Source organism: Lonchura striata, chromosome 1 (genome assembly GCF_050655825.1).
Source record: "Lonchura striata isolate lonStrDom1 chromosome 1, ASM5065582v1, whole genome shotgun sequence".
NCBI classification, from domain to species: domain Eukaryota; kingdom Metazoa; phylum Chordata; class Aves; order Passeriformes; family Estrildidae; genus Lonchura; species Lonchura striata.
This window is the reverse complement of record NC_140703.1, coordinates 13,034,043-13,061,344: the sequence shown is the minus strand read 5'-3', so window position 1 is coordinate 13,061,344 and position 27,302 is coordinate 13,034,043. Positions and strand designations below refer to the sequence as shown.

General features: G+C 38.9%; 1 long non-coding RNA gene and 1 pseudogene across 4 annotated transcripts in view; one reads left to right on the top strand and one right to left on the bottom strand.

Moving 5' to 3' along the window:
- Nucleotides 1-27,302, top strand: part of LOC110476345 (uncharacterized) — a 125,492-nt gene that overhangs the window by 85,141 nt on the left and 13,049 nt on the right. For 3 of the 4 annotated variants that reach the window (XR_014949616.1, XR_002466397.2, XR_014949612.1), the window contains one exon: nt 10,368-10,539. This is a non-coding gene — a long non-coding RNA (uncharacterized LOC110476345). Of the gene's footprint in view, nt 1-10,367; nt 10,540-13,512; nt 18,926-27,302 lie in introns of those variants that run through there. The other variant, XR_014949617.1, reaches the window with a different exon arrangement.
- LOC146768595 (histone H4-like) lies at nt 23,964-25,530 on the bottom strand (annotated as a pseudogene).

Below are 27,302 nucleotides of genomic sequence, written 5' to 3'. Positions count from 1 at the left end.
TAACTTTTTCCTTGGAAAAGACTCACCTTGGAACAACAGAAGCTGTCCCCTATTAGCAGCAGAATTCTCTCATGGACCTGTGTGTGACAACTCTGCAGTGGTTTAAGGCCAGCTGGCAACTGAGCACCACATCCCCCCACCACCTTCAGTGGGGAATCTGAAGGGTGAAAGATAGAAAATTCATATATTGAGATAAAGACATTTTAATAGGGTGAGCAGAAGCTGCACACACAAGCAGATCAAAACAAGGAACGGATTTACTGCTTTCCATGGTTGGGCAGATGTTCAGCCATCTCCAGGAAAACAGGGCTTCATCCCACATAACAGTGTCTTAGGAAGACAAATCATTCCACGTGTCCCCCCCCCCCTTCCTCTTTTTTCCCCATTTTATATCCTGAGCATGATGTCATATGGTCTGAAATACTCCTGGAGTCAGTTCTGGCCATCTGTCCTGGCTGTGTCCTCTCCCAGCTCCTTGTGCCACTCACTGGTGGGGTGGTGTGAGAGGCAGAAAAGGCCTTGGCTCTGAGCAAGACCTGCTCAGCAACCACAAAAACATGTCTGTATTATCCACAGCCATTTCCGAACAAACTCAAAACACAGCCCCATACCAGCTACTGTGAAGTAAATTAACTCTACTCTAGCCAAAACCAGCACAAACACATAGAAGTGTTTGTCTGATGCTTTAGTAATTGCAGCTCTTAATCATTTTGTACTTCCTCTTCTTTTTAATACAGTGAGCATGTAGCCTTAAAAAAAAAAGCAGCCAACAAGAATCAACCCAAACAAATCAACACAAAAAGCCATCCCCAAAACAAGAAACCTGGCTGAACATCCAGAGGCCTAGTCATTAATTAGGGGAACTCACAGCAGAGCAGTTAAAACACACCTGTGCCACACCTTGGTGTGCTGGGTATAATTTTTTAAACAATTACAGTGTTAATTCTTAACTAAACAGCAGACATCTGGTCCACTCTGAACAAAGGATCATAGAAAAAAAGCCAGATTGAAACAGACTATCTGGTCCATTATTCTATATTTGGAGGTAATCTAAATTTGCTGCTTCTAGAAAAGCCAGGCACGATCTCTCATGTGTTATGGCCAATGAACAACTGCTCCACTCTCTGCTTTCTCTAGGATTTCTGTCAGAAAATTAATTTTTACTGTGGCTTACATAATAATCAGAACAAGTTGAACTATGCATTTTAGAAATGTTGACATTTTAATATGTTTTCTTTCAATGAATAATTTCTGCAGATATAGTAGCTATTTCTGACAATAGAACATGAGACTTCAACAAACATATGTTTATGAGTTTGTCATGTACTCTTCAGGCATTTACTCTTCATGTTAGTAATGGCTTGATTTCTTTTTCTGTGCATAGTAGAGCTTAAATTGCTTCCAGGAATAAGAGATGGTATGTCTGTACCTTCAAATCCTTGTGATTTCAGATGCAGGAAGGTACTCTGGAGTCCTTGACCACAGATAAATCTGTTCAGGTAGTGATACAGAGTGGGTTGACCCTGGCTGGATGCCAGGCACCCACCAAAGTCTCTCACATTACCCCCTGCAACCTGGAGAGGGAAAAGAAAATCTAATAAAGTGTTAATGAGTAGAGATAAGGACTCAGCAAAGAGAGAGAGAACACTCAGCAATAATTGGAGATAATAATTTAATTTATTCATAGCAGTATCAGAGAAGGATAATGAGAAGTAAAGTAAGACCTTAAAAGCACTTTCCCCACCACCCCATTCTTTCCAGCTCTACCTTCTCCCCACTAACAGCACAGGCAATGGGGGTCATGGTCTGTTTCCATCCATAACCATCCATGGCTTCTCCTGCTGCTCAGGGAGAGGAGTCCTTCCCTTGCTCCAGCATGAGATTCCTCCCAGAGGAGACAGTTCTCCATGAACTTCTCCAGTGTGAATCCCTCCCACAGGCAACAGTTCTCCACAGACTTCTGCAATGTGGATCACCCTTCCAAGGGCTCAGCCCTTCAGGCACAGCCTGTTCCAGCCTGGGTTCCCCACAGGCTCACAGGTCCTACCACCAAACCTGCTCCAGTCTGGGCTCCTCTCTCCATGGGTCTGCAGGTCCCTGTCCCCAGCCTGCTCCAGCCCAGGGCTCCCACAGGGGCACAGCCTCGTCTCAGACATCCTGGAGCAGGTCTCCTCCCTGGGCTGTGGGTGGATCTCTGCTCCCCTGTGCCCTCCCTGGGCTGCAGGGGCACGGCAGCCTCACCTCGGGCTCAGCAGGGGCTGCAGGGGGGTCTCAGCTCCGGTGCCTGGAGCAGCTCCTGCCCCTCCTTCCTCACTTGGTGTCTGCAGGGCTGTTCCTCTCACACCTTCTCAACTGCTCACAATTATATCTGAGCCAGACCTTTTATTTTTTTTTTTTTCCCTTCTTAAATGTGTTATCACAGAGGCATTACCACCATTTCTGTCAGCCTTGGCCAGCAGCAGGTCCATCTTTGAGCCACCTGGCATTGTCTCAGCTAGACATGGAGGAAACTTCGGGCAACTACTCAGAGCAACTTCCCTGTAGCCCACCACCCCCCCCCACCAAACTACCAAAACCTGGTCATGCAACCCCAATACAGGATCTTAGTCATCTGTTACATTATAAGACCAGTTTGAGGAAGTTTCTGGAAAGAAATTTCTTCACGTGAAATTGTTTTCTTTTTTCCTTCTCATAAATGTTAATGATTAGTTTAAAAATATCAGTGATTGCATAAAAACATGAAGGTTTTCAACATATGCAATCTTCCCATATCTTTGGAAGCTTCATTGATGTTAAAAGAAAAAAAATGCAATTAATATATTATTTCATTTTTGATTCCATGTCCTTACATTAATGAAACATTACTTTCATCCAGACTTCTTCAATTCACTTAGGAGCTAAATAATTTCCATACCTCTGTATCCTGTCTACTATATGACTCAATCTTTGGATTACGATCTCCCTCCAAGAAGTAATAATGAGAAAAACAGTAAAGAAGAGATGGTTGTGGTCTGTCTTCAGCTTGCTTTCTTATGGTTTCTGTCTTAACATTTTCCATTGGCAGAGATTTGAAAAGACTCAAGTGTTTATATTTTCTTCTGTCAAGACAGAGTAGATGAAAATGTTTTCTCTCAGACAAGTAGAGTGACATATTCAATTGGCCATTTCCCACTTAACAGTAGAAAGAAAATTAAAAGAAGAACTGGAAACTGTATTTGTTCAAGGTCTGGAAATGCTTAATAAGAAAAAACATTAGCTCAATATTCTATAGTGCATGCACAGTGCATTCTAAATAATAGCTAATTGCATCACTCACCCAAGATATTGTTAACAAAATATTTTTAAGCTCATTTTCTCTAAACTGCAGAGTGAAATATATGGGTATCTACATATGCCAGCAAAATGTATGTCTTGTCAGTGTCTCTATAGATTTTGCTCTCATTTTCAAAGTAATCAGCCAAGCTTTTGCCACACAAGGCAATTTGGGGAGCTTTATGTAGAAGTCCATGGAAAGGAGAAAAAAAGATCATATAATGAAATAAAAGTATTAGTAAAGCTCTGTGAAATACATGCCACATGCATCCTTCTGGCCCACACATTACTCAGTATAATGGAAAAAGTCCAAAGAAATATTAACTGGGAGAAAAACAAAATTGAAAAACAGCCTGCAGCTGATGGCAGAAGTAGCTGTGGATGTCAGTATATAGTTCATTCACCAGTGTCTTTGAAGGAAGGTGTAAAAGTGAAATTTTAGCACAGAGATAATTGTCAAGGAGAAGAAGAAACTTCCATTAATGGAGAGCTGAAAATTTAGCCTCATTCTCTGAACTTTCTCTTTAATAGAAATGGAGTTAAATATGCATTTATGTCCCACTGAAAAAAATTCTAGGCTCTTGTCCTGATATCTTTCCCGTCTTGTCTTTGCTGTCTCCATTCCCTGTGCAATTGGGACTACAGATATGCTGCATGTTTTGAACTGAAGCCTCCCCAAGAGTCTGGTGACTTCTGCTTCCAAAAGCAAGGGCAAACTATAAAGGATATCCTCAGATCAAATGGATTTCTTCCCTACTGTATACTTGGAAAATGGCTAGGGGCTTCAACGGTCCTATGAATTTGTTCTAATGTTATATCTAAAAAAACTGTGTTCTTTGTTAGTATTCTCCATTTTGTATATTTCTCTCTTTTTGTTTGGGCCCCTCAGGGGTAAAAGAAAAAAATATATATTACTCAATCTTTTACCTTTCTATTGGTTTGGTGTGTGGGTTGTTTTTTTTTTTCCATGTCTTTCTTATGATGCAGATTTCTGCTGTGATATGTGTGTGCCAAGATCAGGTAACTTGGTTATCAGCCATGTAATGACAACATTATTCTTTTCACACACCATTCACAATCATGTAACTCAAGATAGCTTTTCTCCTCCTGTTTTATTGGGGAGATCATAATTATTTCTGTGTCATTTACCAAGTACCTCTGATCAGGTATATCCTAAGACTGATATGAATATTATAATTTCCCTGTAATATTTTTCCTGTGAATGCTGCTTCTCCATTGTATTTGCTTTAAATCAGATTCAGCATCTGGCAGCCTTATTTTGTATTCCAGCTCATACTGTAAATGTGGATAGAATTTATTTAATTGAAAATGAAGTTAATGATAGACCACTAAATTCTATCATAAGTCCCTGAATGTTGAAATTATTTACTATTGCTAATGTAGACCATAAACCCAAATACCTCTACAGTCATCAATTCTGGCTAAAAATTTATTCAGGTTGTCATCTTCACCTCTTCACTGCTTGATTAATGTGCTCTCATGTGGTATGTTTAAAGAATGTAGAATGGCTGAGTTGGTTGGGTCCTATGGGGTCTTTGCCTTTTCAATTCCTTCCATCTTTTACAAATTCCAGAGCATTCTCATGCTGCATGCCTTTTGTTTGTTCAGAACAAAACTTCCCCTGCACAATCACTCAGGAAAGGTCCAATGCAGACTAAAATTCATAAAAGCTTCTGAGATTCTTGTTTGCCCAGCACAGGAAGAAACCCAAACCATTGGATGATCACTCAAACCACTCAGTATTTCTTTGCTCCTATTCTTCCCTCTTTACCATCCTCTTTGAGTTATGAAGAAATGTGTTTTAAAAACATGCTAGAGATTGATGTGCAAATAAACAGTATGAACATTTGCATGCTGCTTCTGGATACACCTTTTATGCACTTCTACCATTTTACAGAAATGAGTGTGGTCTGAGCCTTGAGAAATTAAAAGGACAGATTACATATGCCAGTGTGCATAATGGATTATAATGACCTTTATCAACTGCAACGAAACAAAGAAATCTCTAAGATGACAGAAAAAAAACCTACTTAACCAGCTTTCTGCAAGTTGTGATTTGCATCCTCTGAGCACATTCATGCCTGTTGTCATCACAGATTTTTTTTTCAGTTGAAGGAAATTTTCATTCTCACTATGCACTCTTCTTTTTCTCTTTGCAACAATAAAGCTTTGCACAGTGGGCACTGTGGTAGATTATCTGGTGGGGTCTTAGCCATATTCACAGATCTTGAAAAGTATGTAGGCATCTCTGGATTCACAGAAAACTGCATATTTATCTCATTAATGAGCTGTCAACACTTTCTGTTTCTGTAATAAATATTTGGGTACTCATCTTTGCAGCTTGTCCCAAGGTACAGCACAACCAGCAAATGTATTCTCAAGGTTCCACAGCTGATGCATTGCTCGATGTTTCATAGAGGACTAGTAGCAGATCAATTAACAAGTGATTACCTGCTTTACATGGTTCTTTTTTGGGTCATTAACTTCTTGAGGAATGTTTAGGGAAAGTACTATCTCTTGCCGTTTAAACTGCTAAAAAATACTGGGCAATTACTATGTAAATCACTCATTCTAAGTAGCTTGGTGTTACTGAGATTCTAATAGAGTTGCTCATTACTGGTTTTGACTCTCAATAGTTGAATATAGAAATATGAAATATACAAAAAATATGTTTTGCTCTGTATAACTTATTGTAAACAGTAAAAATTGCTGGAAAATGATCAATCCTGCAGTGAAATTAAATGTTTTAATTTCAACTTTTTTTTTTTTTTCATTTACACTTACTATCCTTTATTTAATACATAAAAGAAAATCTAAAGGATTTCGGTTAACAAATGCAATCTTCATATGTATGGGCGAGTCTCAGTAAATATCTAGATTTAAAAATGTAAATGTGGACACACCCTGGCTTTTGGCCTATTTCCTGGGGTTTTTAGTTATCTGATTTGGTTTCCCTTATAAGATCAAGAGAGCAACAGATGAATCTGAATGATTCTGTTTTGGGTAGATGACCCAAATAATTATGTGGAATTTTGATTACAGTGGGCTATGTGATCAGCATGTAAGAAATTGGAGCATTTTTAAACACTTGAGTCTTGGCTACCAAAAAGTAGACTTTAACATTCAAAATTTAGAATTAAAAGGATGTTAAAGGAGACCACTACCATTAGTTAAAGTATAACATACTTAGTGCATACATATTGCTGCCAACACGCTCTTAAAACCTCAGATTAATTATCATTTTGATATCTTTGCCAAGTAATATATCTTTGATTTCAGTTATGCTGTTACTGCTAATATTTCATATAAAACACACTCATGGCAAATTAAACTGATTCTTCTTGCCGCACTTGATAGAAATGGTGAATAGTACCTTGCCCCTTTCTGTGCATGTTTGTTTACTTTTCAAAAACTAAGCACTTTAATTTTCAATCTTAAATGTTTGTTTAAAATTTCCTTCTAGATTATGTGTTCTAAAATGCCATCAGTCTTGTTGCCTTTCCTTGGTTTCTCTTTAGGGCATCTATTAGTTACTATTTATCTCTCTCTCTCTCACACACACACACACACGCACACACATATAAATATACATATATATATATATATATATATATATATATATACATAAAATGATATCATGGTTTGGACTAGAATGAACAGTAACTGCTCTGAAAGGCACTCAGGAAAGTCAGGACCTGCTACTATCCATGGTGCTGAAAAAGGCTCTTGTAACGGGAATAATTTATACATAATCATCTATGACAGAACTGCAGTAACTTTTGGAATTCAGAGGTAGTAGCAGCTCCTATAGATACTCTGAGTGTGACACATTGCAGCACAGGCATCTGGTTTGAAACAGTTGTAGGTGGGCTACAAACTAATTCTCTCTCCAAAACTCACCTTTTTTTGCCGCTTTACCATAAATTGCTCGTGACCCAAAGGGACATTTTGTTCTTGTAGGTTTTGCAATGTCTGTTGTCTACTAAGCTAGAATTTCAATTAGCACGAGATAACATCTACAGCAAGAAAAAAGCATCAAAAATTACTTTTGAGTGCAATCCAAGAGTGATGGGTTTTATTAAAATAACTGATTTTGCTCCTTGCTACCAAAGAATAAAGCTAGATTGGAGGGAGGGGAGATGTTTTGTAATTGGTTTGTTTTGTTTTTGTTTGTTTGTTTATTTGTTTTTTTTAATTGGGAGTGGTGGTGGTGGTGGATTTTTGTTTGTTAGTTTTGTTTAAAAAAATACTTTGAATTAAAGGTTTGGGCCAGAATTCCAATGACCTGATTTTATTTCATAACAGATTCCTCTGTGAAATTCAGTGTGTCAGTTTATTTCCATGTCTCTCAGTTTGGATAAATGTATGAGTGGGTATTTGTTAACATACCAAATCAATTCAGACTTAAGCCTTGTCTTTAGAGGTAAAATCTAATTCAATGTATTTTTATTATTTGCTTTATGATTACCAGTATGTTATATCAAGTACCATTTTTAGCATTTCTCATGTCAGATCCAATGCAAATTAATTAAGTTGTGCATATTGCTTGCACTTTAAGAAATGATGCACTGTGCTAAATTATTGAGTGAAGATCAGAAAATATAGCTGGCAAATCTTTTTTAGAATTCTATCTTTAGTTAATCACCTTTATTAAAATGCCAATGAAAGCACGTCACTGTAAAGTGAAAATTATTCTGTAGTAACTTATAGCTGTAAAACACTGATGCAGTCATTTGTATTTACAGCACCACATCCTAAATTATGGGTCTCTGATAAAAACATAACTTAAAGTCTCCAAAACACTTTGTCTTACCATGAAATTAATAACAGTGACTTTACCAAATAGAAAAACACCACTTCAAAATGCAAAATAACTCCAAACTAGTGTGCAAGATAATGAAAGCAGAACTTTAAGGAATACAGCAATATGATGACTCCTTATGAATTACCACAGTTAGACCTGTTTTACAAAGTATGAAGATTTCTGTTGATTTCTGTGGGACCAAAATTTAATTAAATTTGCCTTGAAAGAGGTGAGGTTAATCTGCTATATGTACGCCCTTTGTAAATTTGCTGATTAAATGCCCACTTTGTTATAATAAAGGATAAGCTTATATATGGTTGCAAACTGCAAATTAAATACATACCAAATTAGATAATGGTGTAATTGTATATTAGTTTGTCTTGAGGACACATGTTAAGTATTCCCCTTTGAAATGTTACCTACCTATGTTGTTGAGATTTGGAAATTATATATCTATTTTCAGAGCAATGAGTTTCTATCAGTTTTGTTTTGCTTGTGCTACAGGTCATCTTGCATTCTTAACTTGTTACTTTGCATGTACAGAGAACAAAACATTTAAAGTATCATGAAGGCACTGGGGAAAAAACCAAAAACCTAAAACCACCAGTTGTTAAAATAGAAGCTTGAAAGCATCTGGAGATGGGAAAAGGATGAATGTGTCAGGAAAGAAAAAGAAAAAAGATGTGAAATGAGAGAATTACAATAGGGGAACTTTCTGGACTCTGACCATTGCAAATTTTCCTATGCACTCACATAAATCACAGAGAAAGGAAGAAAGAAATATTCAACCAAAGAAAATTCCCCATTATATCACATGCACATCTTTGCTCTTTTCAAAATAGGCTCAGAAAGAACAAAGGGCTTAGAACTGCTCAATGATATTATGCCAGGGAGGTACTGTACTTGGGGTTCCATTTTTTCACCTCAAAGAGGATTTAATTCAGCTGTCAGAGAGGGCTTTTTAGTTTGTAGACAGAATACCGAGAGGGAGAATTCTGTTTGTTCTTTAAAAATAGTCCAAAATATTCCAGTCTTTGTGAAAAATTCTTGAAGCTTGAATAGGAAATAAATTCAAAGCCAAATTTGCTATTAAGTTACCCATGATGCTTGTTTCTTATTCCTCAGAGAGCAGTATATCACTCTTCTACTGAGGCTAAAAATAAGCTTCAAATAAAAGTGAGTGCTCACTTTATCAAAGTTTTTTTTTGTTTTATCTGAAAGTCAAACAGGTCTTAAAGTTATACCAGGTCACTTATTATTCTAATTTAATTTTTTTCACTGATGCCATTATTTTTTGATCTATCTAAGGCTGAAGTTACGTACCTGGGCTGTGATAGACAGGTACAATAGAAATTGAACTGACCCAGTAATGCTTCCTCCTTTTTAAAGCAGTGATAACACAGACAAAGAGCACCAAGACAAACATCTTTCCATAAGTCTCTTTTCTTTGATAATTTAGAGAACGATGGTTTATGATACTTTCTGAAATAATGCTATGGTGGCCAAGAACCCTTGCTTAATTTTCCTATCTTCACCTTGGATACGGGGAGGAAAGAATTTTTTTGTACCATCCTGCTAGGAATTGTATATGTATATAATTGAATATAGCTAGAGCTATACAAATACTGTGGTTTTGGTTTTGTAAAGACTAGATTTTAGCCTGTGTCTTCTGTCTATTTGTGTTTCAAATTTTGTGGGAAAAAAACATTTTAAGGAAAAAAAAATATTTGAGGTAGGTTTCAGCTTCTGATTTCTATTTAAAAAAAAGTGTTTTGTTATGTTACCAAAGGAAACTCTTTAAGGACCTTGGGTCATCAGTTTGGTTTACAGCACTTCACTACTGGCAATGACAAATTCAACTGAGATCTCATGATGAAAACAGTTTTTAGGAAACATGATTTAACAGTAAACTTAAAAATGGTATCTGTGGGCTTGGAATTAGTGAAATACAAGCAAAATTTTATATGTACATTTCTATTTTTGCTATGGTTGATAACACCATATCAGGGTAAGCTCACTTGAACATCCTGTTCCAGCTAAGACTGAACAACTCTTTGCACATCACCAAGAATGACTAATATACAAGGAAGAGTCACAGTAAACTTTCTTGTACTGTTGTCTTACCTATTTTGGAAGGAATTACATAGTTTCTTTATTTGTTCTGTCTCTCTATATTGCTTTAAAAAGAAAAACTGTCACATAAAAAATAGATTTTCTCCTTTCTGTGTAGGAACTAGAAGCAGGCACCAAGGCCATCAGTGGTGACAAGGAAGGTGTACCCAGCAGGACATTTATAGCTTGGACTCGGTTGAATGAACACGCTAAACTAGATCCTTCACTGGTGCAAATGGAATGCAGTTCCCACTGAAGCTGAAAGAAATCACACCACCTGAGAACCCCAGGTCAGAATTATCTGAAATCCTGTAGGGGAAAAGATTAGGATGTGACCCAGCACTTTCTTCATAATACAGGAACAATTTAATTCCAGGAATTATTACTGTGCAATTTTGGAGTTGGATATATTTACATGCTTTTTATTGTGTTTATACGCAGGTTAAAAAAATTACAATTTATTCCTTCCATTAGGGCATAGTCACACACACATATATAACACATATGTACATATTATTCCAAATCCAGCTCTAATCCTAGGGTACGATTTATATAATTATATTCAAATAAATGCACTATTACATTAATTTTACACTGGCTTAACCAAGTAATCTGAGCATCAGTCTACTAATGTTAATGTAAAGCAGAATAACTAATCTGATTTATTCCTAATAAGAGCCTGGTCCTATACCTTATTGCTGAATTTGTTGAGGGATTTTTTTTCCTCTCCCAAAAGACAAAATTCTTGTTTGTTTGGAAGGGTTTTTTAACCTCTTTGCTGAGTGATACATTTCTGTTTATCAGCCACCTGCATCTCCTCAGTGCATTCTGAGGTAAAAATCAAGGCATAAGAAAGTCCAATTTTAAATTCAATCAGTTCCCAAGTTGTCTGATGCAATGGTTTCCATTTCAACAGCTGCCTCTGTCTAGTTCACCCACACGGAGGAACCAGCTTCCTCTGGAGATCTGAAAATGTACAGTTGGCAGCTAAAATTCAATTTAAGCCTGGCCAGGTACAATTTTATTGGCACTGGTCCCAGGTCTTGCAATTGACTTTTAACCCCCTCAGAGCTTTCCTTGTGTGCCTGATAGAGCTGTGCACTGCGTGACAAAATCAATGAAGTCCAACTGCTGCCTTTTGTTGCTCTGTGCAGCAAAATATTTTGAGCTCATAAACCATCAGCTCTGCATTTCAGTGGCATTTGTAAGAAGCCTTCATGTTAATTATCCTCACAGAAAAGAGCAAGTTATATATGCTGTTATAAAGAACTAGTTTCTAAATGCTACAGTGGAGAATACTGCTCGGTTTCTTGAATCCCAGTGTATCATGATCCCTGATGCTTGACTTTTTTTGACTTTGGAAATAATTTTCTTACTTTATAAACAATTTCCAGCACTTCCAGTTTCTCTGATAATTGCTCCCAAAATTGAGCATTCAAAATGATTCATAAGAATAACAGGTTAAAAAGTTTATACTTAGCAGAAGGAAAGAGTAAAGGGATTCCTTTTGTCCCTAGAGTTTGTTGTTCTAATAGGTAGCAAATTCTGATAACTGTGTACTACTGTGAAATAGTAAAAATTTTCTCTATCCCAAAGTCCTTCCTCATGTTAGAACTGTGCTTTACTTGTTTTTAGGGAATTCAGCAAAAGAAGCAGTGAATCAAATGGAATTGAGAGCAATACAATGGCCTTCAAAAATTCAAACAGGAAACATCACAGCAGAACAGATTTTTTATATTTTTATTCCCTAATCTTTGCAGTAGAGTTCAAAATAACCATTTTATCATAGTTCTGGGTAGTAGAAACCACGAAATCATTAACTAGAATCATATGTTAATTTGAATGGTAAAAAAAAGGGATTGGTTTGTGCATCATCTGTGACAGTAACCTTCTATATTAAGGTTAAAAATCTGATACAGGAGAAATCTTTAATGCCTATAGATGGTGTTTAGTTCATTCTTTCACAGCAGGCTGCCAGCTAGCCACAGGTAATGCAAGCAATTCAAGCTCACAAAGGTATTTAAGCTGCCCAAACCTCTCCATCCTCTATCTCTGCCTAGAGAGCTACTCCTCACATCCACCAGTATTCTGCAATGTGGAACAAGAAGGGAATAAAGCAACAGGAGGAAGTTACTAGCAGTAATTATTCATCACAGCCCTTCCCATTCCGTCTTCCGTGACTTACAGATTGGGAACTGGCAGTTTTAAGGGTGGGAGAGAGGGGAAATGTGTTTTCTTAGGCCATGTTCACAGGTCTTTGCCTCCTTACTTCTCACTGAATAGTACTATTACCCTGGTGGTCTGAGGTATTTCATCAGATGAAAGAAAAGAGGGAGCTTTGAGTAACTAACTGAATTCCAGATCACTTGTTTTTCAAGAAAACAGTGGGCACAAATGTATAAAATATGAGTATCTGGGAACAAGTGAAATGAAAGAAGTTATTTCAGATTATTTTTCACTGTGAAATCGAGGTCAAAGATTGAGGATTTGGTTTGAAGACCAAGCATGGCTGAGTCAGTTTGGATAAAACACGAGCATTAGGAGTTTATATTGTTTCTCCCATTGCCTGTGGTTTTGACTGAAATATCAATACAATCTGATCTCACTTTTGGTTCTTAACATTGCAAAATACTGTATTTTCTTAATTCTGTCTAACATTGAAGAAGAAAGTGAGGAGTCTCTCTAGGTTTTGGGCTGGAGAAAATGAAATCTTAATATTTGGCCATCTCTGACTAATTTTCAGTGAAACTGGAAGAGTTCAAGTCAGTGTTAAAAAGGATCAGAATTTACAGGCACTTGTTTTGCCCAAACATCAATATTTTCTGAACTTTTAAAATCTTTCCTGACAACAGTAAATGGGAGCAGAAATAGTGGTTTGTTTATTTTTAAATGGGAGCGGGGAAAAGAAATAGAGAAATTAGTTACATTAGTAAGTTATTGGGAACTGGGAAGTTATATTTCTTGTCAGAAGAACTGTGGTGCAATTGAAACACAGCTCGGGGACCCAGCAGAAGTGGGTGCCAAGGAGCCACAAACTTTTGTTAAGGAAGAAGATATATAGAAATAGAGAGGAGTGAAGTCAGCTTTAACTGTCTATTTATTTATTAACAGCCATCTCTTATATTGCTTGAGGTTAATTTCTCATTACTCATGATTCAGCAAATTCTTTGTGCATTGCTTCACCACAGTGTTCTCGTTGAGACATTCAGTGATAAAAGCAAATTATATTTTCTAACATCAGGAATATTTTTCTGTTGTCTTAGGCTTTTCCATGCTCTGAGTGTTTATGAAGAAACATCACATCTAGAAAATGGCAATGGCCAGCCAAGGTTGTGACTGATAAAACCTAGGCTTAATGAAGTTCATTTGCTAAAATTGTCCTTCAAGCTAATTGAGATACAGCACCTTGAGCAGTGGGCCACATCTACTGCATCAATTTGGAAATGGAATTCTGTTTGTATAGCAGTTGCTTTTAGATAATGTGTGCAATTGTCTATGAAGAGCAGTTAGATAATTCCTGTGAGTGGCTCGTTGGGTAGTTGCATTCAAATAAGCACTGTAATAAACCTTAAGATTATTTTCTTCAGCAATTCATCAATAATTTACTGTATACAAAAAAGTCAGTAATGGTCTAGAAATTTCTACAGATAATTTTCCCATCTAAAACACTATCACAATCATACCAAAAGGTGTATGAGGTAGTTGGAATTTATGCATGCAGGTTCCATTTACAATCATGTAGGTTGGGTGGATCATCATTGCTGGGTTAAGAAAGGTATGTGTAAACATGCTGGTGTGTGTCTAGAACTTTGGGAGACTAACAAGAGAAAGGAAAAATTACTTAACCAAAAGAGGTACTACCTAAGCAGAAAAGTAGAAAGACTGAAACCATAAGCTCCTCATCTATTGCCAAAAGAGGCTGCGAGATGTGTGTGTACTTACCAGTTTTAATAACGAGCTCTCTTACTGGGATATCAGTGACAAGCCCTCAATGATTGAGGAATATTGTTTGGAGGTATAAAAGGGTTATTGCAGGTTCCAGGTAGAAATGTAATTGAAGAAATGAGCACAAATGCTGTGTATTTCATGGGCTGGATGAAAGAGAAGGAGGTAGCTTCAGAGATTGGAACATTTAGCTGCCAGAATTGATATCACAGTAATTTCAAATGACCCAAGAGAGGGAGAAAGAGGAGAACAACAGTTCCCCAGGCAGAATAATATGGACAAGGAGTAGGATTGACATTGCTTTGTTTTCAGTGACTTGTTTGCTGTACTTTGGTTCAATTTATTAGAAAAACAGGTTTCTGTGAAATGGTATAGTTATGCATAGAGAGTGAATGTGTGTCTTAGTTTCCCAAAAGGAAACTGGATATATTGTGTGCCACATGCTATGCAGAGACTTTCTCTGGTAATTTTCTCCTCAGATAACAATTACCAAATGCTTTTGTTACAACAATTTCCAATAGTCTTTAAAATTAATTGTTCACAGGTTCTTAACTATGGCATTGTACAGTACAGCACAGTGAAATTTATTCAAAAAAGTGGCTTCAGTTTCCCCGTGATTATCATTGTCTTCAAAAGCAAAAGCTTCAAATTGTTCCAAAATATCAGCAGTAAATACTGTTCTCTTTAACTCACTGTGATTAAAGAGATTAGTATCATTGAGTACAGTAGTCATCTCTTAAAGTTTGAGTTTCACAAAAAATAATGAGAAGCCCTTGATCTCTCTTGCCCGGTGGTATAGCCTGTGGGAATAAACAGAGCTAACTTTGTATGTTGAAGACAGGGAATAAAGTGTATTTCTTCAGGCTGAAATGAATCTAGGTTTGTGGTTGGATAGCTTTTTAAAATTTGGATATAGCTAATTGCAACACTGCATGTAAACTCTATTAAAATCTTGTGGTCTCAACCTTACCTCCCGAGATGTTGTGTCTGGCAGTTTGCCTGGGTTGCCCAGAGAGTGAAAAAACAGAAATATTATATGCAAGAAAATACAGAGGCTGTAACACAGACTATCACAGTCAGTGTCTTCCATGTCAAATGAAAATTTTGTTAATTGTGCAAAATGTTACCTGAAATAGTATTTTTGTTCTGCACTGACTTTACTGAGAAGGTTCTTTTTTGCTGAGGCTAAACTTATTTTGCACTGTAGTCAAGTATAATGGCTTGCAATTCCTTCTTCTTACCCTGTCTACAGGGTATCCTGCCTCAGTGAATACTGTGGAAGTTTATCAACCAAGGTGTGCCCCTGCAGAAGATTACCTCCATGAATATTTAAGGAAATAATTCTGTAGAGATCCATCAGATTGTTACTGTTTTAAATATTCCTTTGTAAATAAACTTATGGGTCCCAGAGGAAGAAAGCATGCTCAATTACCTTCTAGAGTGCATTTTTATTAAATGACAGAGTAAAGAAAATGATGGTCAAGAACAGACAAGACTTTTATTATAAACGGGTCTCAGTAGTATTTAATATGATTTTTAGCAGATTTAGCACTTATGGTTGCATTCTGCATTTGAACAGTTAAATTTCTGTGCATATTCTTTACATATATTTTCTCCCCTTCCTAAAGGTGATCCAAACTACAGTTTTGGGTTTGGGGCTTTCATGTATTTTTCATTTTTCTCCTAAAACGTTCTGTTCTGACAGTTCTGGTGCACAGTGATTCACAAAGTTTTCTTATCCAATTCTCAGCTATCCGTAGATATAACACATTTAGTCTTCTCCATCATTCTTTGCTCAGTCCCATTGAAACTGCTGTCACTGCAGCGTTTTACTTTCTTCTATCAAGGCAGGCATGAAATTTCCAGTGGAGCGAATGCGAATGCTAAGGCAGCTGCATGGGTCAGTAGGCAGATGGAAGGGGGGAGGGTTTGGGAAAGCTACACAGTTTGCATCCTTCTCTAAAAGACAGCAAACCACAGGGCAGGGATCTGCAAGCTGATGATTTGACAGTGTAATGCCCTTTAGTTGTTTGACTGGATTTACAAGTTCTGTTTAGCTGACAGATATTTTGGCTAATACTCTTCCCTAGTTTTTTTTCCCTTTTGACTATCAGAAATTCTGTTTAAAAATTTAAGCAAGCTCTTGTTGTACAGCAAAATAAACAGATTTCTCTTACAGATAGGAGACACTCTCTAAGATTTTTGTTTCTATGAATAACCCAGTGACTACAAAATATTGACCTAAACAAATACAGTTTACTGAGATTGCCAGTAAACAATCTGGAAAATAATTCAGAGGATGCAGCTTTATTTTGTTTGGAAACTGCTATTCCAAGCTTACAGCACACAGTCCAATATATTTTTCTCCTATGTGTATTTTGGTAATTAGTCACTCTCCTGACTAGAAATCAAATAATTAGCTTTTAAAGACACCAAATTAAATAAAACCATAGCTAAATAAAGAAAAAGTGTGGAAATACAAAGGAATTTGCAGCAAGTTACATTTTAGTGATTAAATATTTTTGAGTTTCTGAGGTAATGGTTAGTAAATATTTTGAGTTTCTGAGGTAGCATGGTTTTAAATATACTGTGTCTAAAATCCATGTGAGAATCAAAAGGTAACTGTTTTAAAACAATAGAATCAGTGGTCCTGGACAGAGATAGACAGAGACATTTTTAATGGTAATTACTATAATCAAGGGAAAGAAAAAGAACTTTTGCTGGGATCACATGTTGACTGTTCACTAAATCATGCCTTGAAATCAAATGCAAAAATAATTTTTTCATTGACCCAAAGTGTCCCCTTGAAGCTTTTGAGAATGGACCAGCAGTGCCGTGTGTTGCCAGAAGTGACGAGGGATGGAGCCCTGAGAACACAAACTATCCATCCCCTCCCATCCAGATTTCTAGTGCAAATTTCAGGTATCTGATGCTATCTGTGGGAATGTGGTTATGAATATCTCAAACTCCAAAACACTGAACAGCAGGAAGTGTGTGGGATGAACCACAGATGGAGAGGATAAAACCAAGAACACTGGCTGTCAAGAGGAAAGCAAACAGCAACTTTATTATATTTTGGGTGTCCTACATTCTGGCTCAGCCCAGCTAAATGTTTCACCAGGTATGCCTGCATTAGCATAGGATTTGAAGCTCATCTCCTTACTGTCCTTCCTTCTGTGCACTGCTTTCATCACAGAGCAGCCTGATGGCATGCAAATGAGATTCCTTTTGGGTTAAAGTAAGCCAGAAGTCATGATGCAGGAATATGTCTATTTGCTCCAAGCAGTAACGTGCCTTCAAACTACAGTTATTCTGAACTAAAACTCCCCTATGTGTGTCATAAATGTATTTCAAGTCCTTAAACAGCAACTTTTTTTTTCTCAACAGACCCATTCCTATTTGTTCAGACATTGTCATTGAACCTTGGACTGCATGGCAGTAACAGAGGAAGGACAAGCTGCCATACTTATTCTGATGTCTAATTTCTGTGAATATATGAAGCATTCTATGAATTCACATAAAGCTTAGTGCAATAAAGAGGCTTCAAGGATTTAGGTTTTGACAGCAGTTACTGAGGTTAAAGGTGAGAGAGAGACTGAAGGGTTTGCTTGCCAAAACTTTCTAGGTATCCTGCTTTTTTCTCTACTGCTGAATTTGAGCAGTCCTTAAGATAATGTTAACTGAAACACTGATGAAATGTGCTAAATATGCACAGTGTAAAACCCTGCTTCTGCTAGACCTGTCTGGCTTGCATAATCCCAAATTCTCAGCAGTGCAACTGTGCACAACAGAAGCTGTTCATAATTAATGCCTGAAATCCCCCCTAACCACACTGCTGCCCTGGCAGCTCCAAACCAAGTGCACGTGCAGTTTCAGAAGCTGAGTCCAGTGTGCACAGATCCAATGGCACGAAGAGCTGCTGGGATTTCTCTGCTTCCAGACCTGCTGCAAGGGCGTTTGAGCTGCAGCTACTGATCCCTTCTCAGAGCAGCAGCTGTAGATGCTGCAGTATTTTGTATACATTTCAGGGTTTTCTCTGTGGGGGTGTGTGTGTACACTGCTGCACTGGAAGAGTATTTTGATGATTAATAAATGAACTGATAAGACAAGGTCAATCTGTAGTGGAAAAAAAAATTATATGTTACTACTCATAGGAAACCACAGACAGCAGTGTGAATGAAGATTATTACAGCTGTGAAAAGCAAAATATGTCTATGTCTAGATTTCTATTACAGGAGAATACTGCTGTTGTGGTTTAGTCATTTGGGCCCTTGGACCAAAAGAAATTTATCAGACTTAAGAAGCCTGATTAATGAAACATGGTAGACATGCTGATTCCCCTAACTAAAACCATTTTCATCTTTAACCATTTTCATCTTTATAATATGTTCTTTATTAGTCATTAAAGAGACTAAATGATGCCTCAGCAGCTGCCATTCTGCAGCACAGGCACACAGTGACTAACAAAAGCTTTGGTATTGACAAAATGACTTAAGGATAACAATATTTGTTACCTGTGTCCAAAAATATTCCATATCTATATCTGTAATCCCTGCTTATATATATTTATCCAGAATCCATTCATCCATTCTTTTTATCATAGGATACTGAATAAAGTTCCTTTTCAGCTGTGAATGCAAGATAAAATTGATGCAAAGCTTCAAAATCCACTGTACAATTTAGAAGAGCTGTCTGATTAAATGACAGATTAAAACTGAAATCAAAATCTAATTACCGGGCCTTCATTTTACATTCAGTATATACAGTTGGTGTCAGATACCCCATTTAGAAAATAAGTCAAGGACTTGACTCAAGTCAAGCTGTTTTTTCCTCTGTATAATTACTGTTCTGGTATCAGTTCTCAAACAGATTTAGTCAGGAGAAAAGATCCAAGTAATGAAACTATTTTCCTCCTTCACACACTAAGTGCACATATTCTGAACTGCTTTGGGCAGTGGTGTTCCTAAGGGTGTAGGAACTAAGTGCCCTAACCTGTCATCTTCCTCTGTTGTATGCAGCAGCACTCAGGGGAGACAAAGAGGAATCGATGTGTAATAGATCTGGAAGAGAAATCTCTGCAATATGTGTCTGTTAACAATTTGTTCTGTTATTTAGTAATATGCCTGTGAGTGTAAGTGCTCATCATCTCAGTTATAATGAAAAGTAAATAGAGGAATAAAAAAATTAAGATAGTTTGGTCATGATTAGAAAGTATTGCTTGTTTAGAAAATAACAAGGATTATTATTATTCACTATTGAATGATAATACACACTATATCAGAGCTATAATTATATTAATAAATTAAAACCATAGCTAAATTACCTAGCTATGATACTTTAAAGACTACAGTGCTATTTAACCACACACATCTGATACTTTATAGTTGGTATCATGAATTACAAGTCAGCTATTCAATTTTTCACCAGAAAAAATAGGGGTGGAAAATGTTGACAATTCACTCAAGCACTTAATTTATATGCTGTTAATTACTTTGACTCAGATTGCTACAGGTTCTAACAATAAGTAAACCATGTGCTGATGACACAGAGAAAGAACTTGAAATTTTATTAGTTAAAATGTTTCTGATTATACCAGCTTAGAGTCTTTATCTGCAAGTTTATGCACTTTTAGCAAGGGCCAGTCTTTGGATGTGTTCTTGCTCAGGATTTCTTCCTAGGGAAAGGAAGGGGACTAGAAGAAGATGTTGCTTGCCCACACAGAAATGGTAAAGGGACAGAGAAGCAGACAGATTTCTGTATGATTCTAGATTGACTCCTATGGATTGTTCTAGAATGTTAGAGGAGTGGCCTAGGTATTAACATAACTCATACACTAAAGTTTAAATTAACTACAGGTAGTGACAAGCATGTGTATTCTGAGTTTGACAGGGACTTTGAGATTTTATGTACTCCCAAAATTATATTTTCTCATTGATACTTGTGGGCTCCTTATAATACCATGATCTAAGTAGTGGACCTTAATAGTTTAAGTGATTGATGTCACCAAATTATCATGGGGAACAGAAGAATTCTCCTCACTGGACCTTTTCTTTAGTGACTTTAAAAAAGATGGCAAAAGATGACTGGTGACAATGCCAATGTGGTTTTGAAAAAATATGAATTAGAGTGTAGATCCTTCCACAGTAACTTTCTTACTTCTATGGATCAAAAAGAATGATGAGGTGATCAAGGGCCATGTTTGAGTAGGGGTGAACGTGTAAAGGTGGCCACAGGGTCTGAAAGCAAGTTTTTGGGGTTTACATCCTTAATGACACCAGAAATGAACTTGTAATTTAGCTCCCATTAATGTTGACAATAATATTTACATTCAGTAGAGAGGCCAGAGAAGTCATTAATCTGCTATTCTATGGAGAACATCTGTTTGGTGAGAAAGGCAGGTGTCCTTGCTGACAAACAGAAGCAGCATTTTCGTACCAAAAGTACAAGCCAAGGAAGTCAGCCCCAAGCTGCAGCCACAAGAGGAAAAATACATATTCTTTCATGTCTCAGGCTGCAGAACATAATCCTCCCAGACCAGTATCCAGTCAGAGGCCACTAGGAGACCCAAATACTTCAACTTTCTTGTTATTTACTTAATCTTTTAATTTCCTGGATACATTGTTGTTAATGCTGTTAAAAGAAAAAAAATATATATACATATAATAGGCTCAATGAATTGAACAGCTAAACCTAAGTATTCAGAAATCTTACACCTTTATATCTTCCATGACACATTTTTGATAACCACAAATAGTTGCAAATAATATTTATTGACTGGCCCCTATAAATAATATTAGAACTTTGAAAGATAATCTATTTCTTATTAATAAGTAGTTTTATGTGACATTTGAATGGTTATACCTATTTAGGCTCTGCATTAAATAGGACAGGAGGGAAGAAAACGGTCTTACAGATTATAAGTGTGCTGCTCAATGTCTAAAGGCTAAAGAAAGTTTTGATAATGTGGAATGCCAATTCACTCAGTAGGAGTCACGTACTTCAATGCCACAATCTGTAAATTAATAAATAAATCATGCTAAAACTTTTTTCTTCTTCTTCTTCTTTAGGAAAAGCTTACAGGAAATGCATACACTTAAATATTCAGGTTGCCATATGTCTGTTTATGGGAGGTAGGCAAAATTTAGAGGCTTCAAGCAGTTCATGCTGGAAGCAGATCAACCCTCTGCTCGCCTTTGTTATCACAGAGATAAAATTCTGCAGTTTTGAAATGGTCTGACAGTTTTGTGCTTGATAGGTACCTTTGGTTACACACATGAACCAGAGCTTTTTTGGAGGAATTTTGGGGCAGTTTGAATGTCAGTGCTGGGATCCTCACTTTCCTGCAGCCCATGAAATGTGTGTGAATGCTGTTCATGACTTGAATGTACTCGGCTCATATTTTCTTTGAAAACGGGAAGAACGAATTAGGCACAAACAGTTCTTTTCCTGACAGACCTTCAGCACTGATGTCTTCTTTTTCTTACACACAGACAAGAAGCCCCTCTTTCCCTTTGGTGCAAGCCCTTATCAGTGTAAACACTCTCCTGATAAGTGCTGACATATAAACCTGTGTTAATAATGTTGCCCATCCTCAAGCCTCAAATAAAGTGTATCTTTTTTCCTTCCTCCATCATATTTTTGGAGGCTTATTTATTGGACAACTAGCTAAAATTAAACACTTCAAGGAGATTGGCCTCTCAGTATAGTTGTATTTTATTCTCATAAAAACTCAGGCATCTAGTTCATGCCAAAATGCTGGTTCAGATAAAATCTTGTAGTTTTATGTTAAAGCTGAGAGTAAAACATGATTGCCTGTAATTCTCAAATTAAAGTAAAACTGCCTTATCTTCACTAGGTTTTTACCATAGGGTGATTTAATGTAATATTTTTTTTTCCTAACTTGGTAGTAGAACCATTTTTAAGGTGATGATTAGTGTGTGGCCTCATGTTTCTCTAGTTTGAAGAAGCTAGTTCAGTTGAAAACATGCAGGTTTTTTTCACTTATACTCAAGATAAAGCATAAGGGATTTTCTTGGGACCAGACAGTTGGTAGGTAAGACTGAAGTGGTGTTGTAGTCAGAAGAAATTATCTGTGTGGGTTTGCTGTATTTTTCACCATGATAGTAAGTACCTTAATTTAATTGGAAAGCATTAAATAATTGAGTTGTATTTTGCAGTACAGAGTTTGTCAGCACAGTTGCAGATTATAAGAGCCCCACTGTGTTGCTTGATAAATCGTTGTCTGCTAGGATTCAAAATAAACTGATTTAAAACCTGCCTCAGTCAAAAAGCATAACAACTTTGTATCTGTGGATTTTAGTGCAGATGAAAGACTTATAAATATAAATCTGGCTTTTTCTGATCTTCCAAGAAGTAATATATTCAAAAAATGCACAAAAATTGAATCCTATAATAAAAGCAAACTGATCTTTAAAAAAATTTAAACACCTACTCAGAACAGAAATATTTCTCTCCAGATTAGATGGTGTTATTTACTATTCTTGCTTGAACTAGTTGCAAGAAAACTGTCCCTCACAGCAGTCCTTTATTATTTATACAAAATCAGGAAGGAAATCATCATACTCCAGTATCATTGCAATAGGAATTTATATTACCTAGTTATAGATAGACTTTTTTCAGTACATTAGAATAGATAAACACCTTCCCATGTCTTTGAATGATTATTTAAAATGCTATATAACTCCAAGGTTTGGAATAAAATGCATATAGGCTTTTCTTTTCCATTTTCTCAGTCTCATTGCCTTCTCATTCTTTAATTTTAAAAATCAGTTTATTCATATAAATTGCCAAAAGAACTTAAAGTTTGGATAAATTGTGTGGAGTTAGTAGAATTGTGTGTGGTTTTGTGCTAATTTAATGCTCCTTAAAGGATTTATCGAAAAATTCAGGGCTGCTAATTCCCATGGTGTTGCGGCGCGTGGCATGCGCCCCCCCTCGCCGCGATACCCCGAGCGGTGGCGTGCTGGGCGGCGAGAGGGAAGAGAAGGGGCGGCCGCTCCCCCCGGGGTGCTCTGCTGTCCCAGTCGGTGGCGCGGGAACAGAGGAAGGCGACACGGGACTTGGGGGCGAACAAGATGGATTTATTCGGTGAGCCCCAAGACCTTGGGGAGAGGGCGAACAAAGGTTTTATACAGAACTTAAGGGGAGGGGAGTAGGAACAGCAACCAATGAGGGTAGGGCTGGGGAGGAGTTTAAGGCGGGACTAACATAGCACAAACCTATCAGGGGAAACAGGGGAGGGGAGTAACACAAAGTAACCAACAGGGTGTTGAGCCTCACTGAATAGGCAGGGAAGGGTCTGGAAGCAGGGGAGGAGGCTGAGAGGAATGACAGGGCATGTTCTGGGGAAAGGGGCAGGGAAAAGGAGGATTGACAACTTGGAGGGGAGTGGGTTAGGGAAGAGCTTGGGAAGATTGACAACTGGGGAGAGGAGGAGACTGGGGGGTTGGGGGGTGAACAGGCATTGAACAAATATCAAATAAAATAAAAACACACCACCGCATCTCCCCCTTTCTTTTTACAAAAGGAAGGAGAGTTTTGGTGTTTAAACATATCAATACATCATATAAATAATATAAACTTCATATTCAAGATACAGTAAAATTATATGGTAAAATTACAAATTACTAAATGGACATAAGTTGAAAACTATCAGAAAAATATAAACTAATTACGATTACAGGATTACTTAATATAAAATATACAAAATTGTTTCTGATATACAATGCAAAAGTAAAAATGCAAGGCATTAGCCGCTGAAGCCGTAGAGAGTGCAACCCTAGCACTTAAGGGCGTAGATCGCGTTCATGGCCGTGACCGTCTTTTTCCTTGGCGTGCTCCGTGTAGGTGACGGCGTCGCGGATTACGTTTTCTAAGAAGACTTTAAGCACACCGCGCGTCTCCTCGTAGATGAACCCCGAGATGCGCTTGACGCCGCCGCGCCGAGCCAGGCGGCGGATGGCCGGCTTGGTGATGCCCTGGATGTTGTCGCGCAGCACCTTGCGGTGGCGCTTGGCGCCGCCCTTGCCGAGCCCCTTGCTGCCCTTGCCGCGATCAGACATGGTGCTGCACTCGCGGCGCTGCTGCTGCTTGACTCAGGTTGAGGGACTGGCCTGCAACTTTGTCTGGCTAAATTGTTCTTATACCAGACACAAGACTACCTAAAACTTGCTGTTTCGCTGCTCTAAGTAGCAATCTAAAATAATATAAATAATATCAGATGGAATGGTTAAGTGATTGAAAACAAACAGAAATAAATATTGGAATTTAATTGAAATAACTGAAATAAAACAATTGAAATGAAATATTTGAATTTTAATAAAATAATTATAACAAACAATGATAATAAAGATGGGACCTGGGGGGAAGGGGCAGAGGCAGGGACAGTGGCTACACTGTCCTGCGGGGAGTCTAGGGCATTCTCAGAGAGCCCAGATTCTGCCTGCGGACGACACCGGGATGACTGTCTGAGAATGCCCGACTTTAGGGAAAAGGGAGAGGGAAGAGGAGTAGGATTTTTAATTAAAAATCAGGTGATTGAAATAGAAGGAAATAATTAACAGAATTTAGACTAAATAATTGAATTAGAATGATCAAAATAGAATTATTGGAATTAAATAATTAAATCGGACAATTTTTTGTCTAATAACACAATCAAATAAAGTAATTGATAAACTGAAAACAATTAAGATGTAGATTTAATATAAAACTATATTATCCAAATGATTCTAACAAAAACAACTAAATAAAATAATTTGAATAATCTATATTAGAAGATCAACTAAATATAACTAATAAATTTTAAACCTCGCAGCAATGCAGCAAGCCTAAAGTAGCGCAGCAGCTACGTGATCCTTGTAGCAATGATGATCACAAATGCAGCCTTTCTTTCTATAAAATATAACTTAACAAGTAAATTATTCGAAAAATAATTAGAAGTAAAAGGAAGATTTTGTAGTTAAATAAAAAGGAACATTGGGTAGGGTACATTAAGGAATAGGGTGGGGGAATCAGACAATCACTTGATTAGTGACTGTCATGATTAGCAGGGGAATCAGTAAAGGGTAGACAGGGATGCCGCCATTTTAGGGGGAAGACAAAATGGCGGGTTCCCGGTCTGGGGTTTCAGCCCCACCTTCCCCCGAAGGAGATCCCTCCCAGAAAGGGGAGTGATCTCCTAAGAAGGAAGGTCCCCTGATGGGAGGTCCTTGACGGCAACCTGTCCCACCAGAGGAGGAGCCAGAAGAAGGAGGGGAATGTCCAACCCCGCCTCCCCCAATAGGAACTAGCCTCATGCAGGAACTGCCGTGCAGGGCCATTGGGGGAAGGGATGGGACTGGCGGGAAACTAGGGGCGGAAAAGAAGGATCACGGCGGGAAAACGGGCTCCAAGTGGCGTGGCCAGCGCCATCTTGGAAGGGAGTGCCGGGTACACTGCCCTTGGCTGGAGCACTGTCCGGCAGGGCACTTGGGCGGCTTGGCCATAGCCATCTCCAAGGGAGGATAGGGAAAAGGTTTAGGAAAGTCTGAGGGAATGAGGGTATGGGGAGCTTCACAGAAGCAAAGGGAGACTTACAGGAGGGGGGCCTGACTTAGATGGATATAAAGGGCCTCTTTTAGCAACCCTCCCATAATTAACATGCCGCCCTCTTAACTGTTCGTTATTGGTATTTTTTCTCTGCCCCCTCCAGCCAGCCCAGCTTGGGGAGGGGAGGACAGAAAAAACACCCTCTCAAGAAAAAGAAAAAGCGATCAAGTATGGGCCCCCACAGAAGACTGAGGGAAAGGTAACTACCCCGAGTGGCTCCCCCCGGAAGGGAACCACCCAAGAGTAGCCCCCCCCCCCAGAAACGAAAAACCCACCCGCCTGCCAGGGACATGCAAGGCTACAGCCCCTGGCTTGGACACAGACGGGGGTTAAAACGCGAAAAGAAAAGTGGAAGACCCAGCCACCCGTCGGGGGACCCCTCCCCCCCGCATAGCCAACCTTACCTTCTGGGCCTAGGCGGTGATGACTTGGATCTTTTTCTTGGCCTGATGGAAAAATCGCCTTCAAACTGGTGGTGTTCCCTCTCGGTCTGGCCCTTCCGGAAGCCTGGGTGTTCCCGTTACACCAGGACTCGTCCCCGAAGCCCTGGTGTCGGCCACTATCGACCTCCGGTGGTCCCAACGCCGATGCTGACCGAGGAACCCCTTCTCGGTCAGCCCTTCTTCGGGCTCCCCCGAGCCACTGCCAGACCGCCCCTCTTCGCCCTCAGGTAAGTCTACCCGCCAAAAAATTTGCAGCCCGGCCGTGGCTGCTCCCGGGCAGGGTAGAGAGCACGATGACGAGGGCGCAAGAGGGCCCCGGAGCCTCAATCTTCTCCGCTCGGCGTCCGGCTCCTCTTAGCACCGGGCAGAGCTCCCACGGCCGCGGATGTTCCTCTTCCCTCCTTCTTCGTCTGTGAGGCGGGCGCCCCCACTAATTTGCCCGTTTCTTCTAAAAACCGAAGGAGGGAACCATCCTCTGCTACCATATGTTGCGGCGCGTGGCATGCGCCCCCCCTCGCCGCGATACCCCGAGCGGTGGCGTGCTGGGCGGCGAGAGGGAAGAGAAGGGGCGGCCGCTCCCCCCGGGGTGCTCTGCTGTCCCAGTCGGTGGCGCGGGAACAGAGGAAGGCGACACGGGACTTGGGGGCGAACAAGATGGATTTATTCGGTGAGCCCCAAGACCTTGGGGAGAGGGCGAACAAAGGTTTTATACAGAACTTAAGGGGAGGGGAGTAGGAACAGCAACCAATGAGGGTAGGGCTGGGGAGGAGTTTAAGGCGGGACTAACATAGCACAAACCTATCAGGGGAAACAGGGGAGGGGAGTAACACAAAGTAACCAACAGGGTGTTGAGCCTCACTGAATAGGCAGGGAAGGGTCTGGAAGCAGGGGAGGAGGCTGAGAGGAATGACAGGGCATGTTCTGGGGAAAGGGGCAGGGAAAAGGAGGATTGACAACTTGGAGGGGAGTGGGTTAGGGAAGAGCTTGGGAAGATTGACAACTGGGGAGAGGAGGAGACTGGGGGGTTGGGGGGTGAACAGGCATTGAACAAATATCAA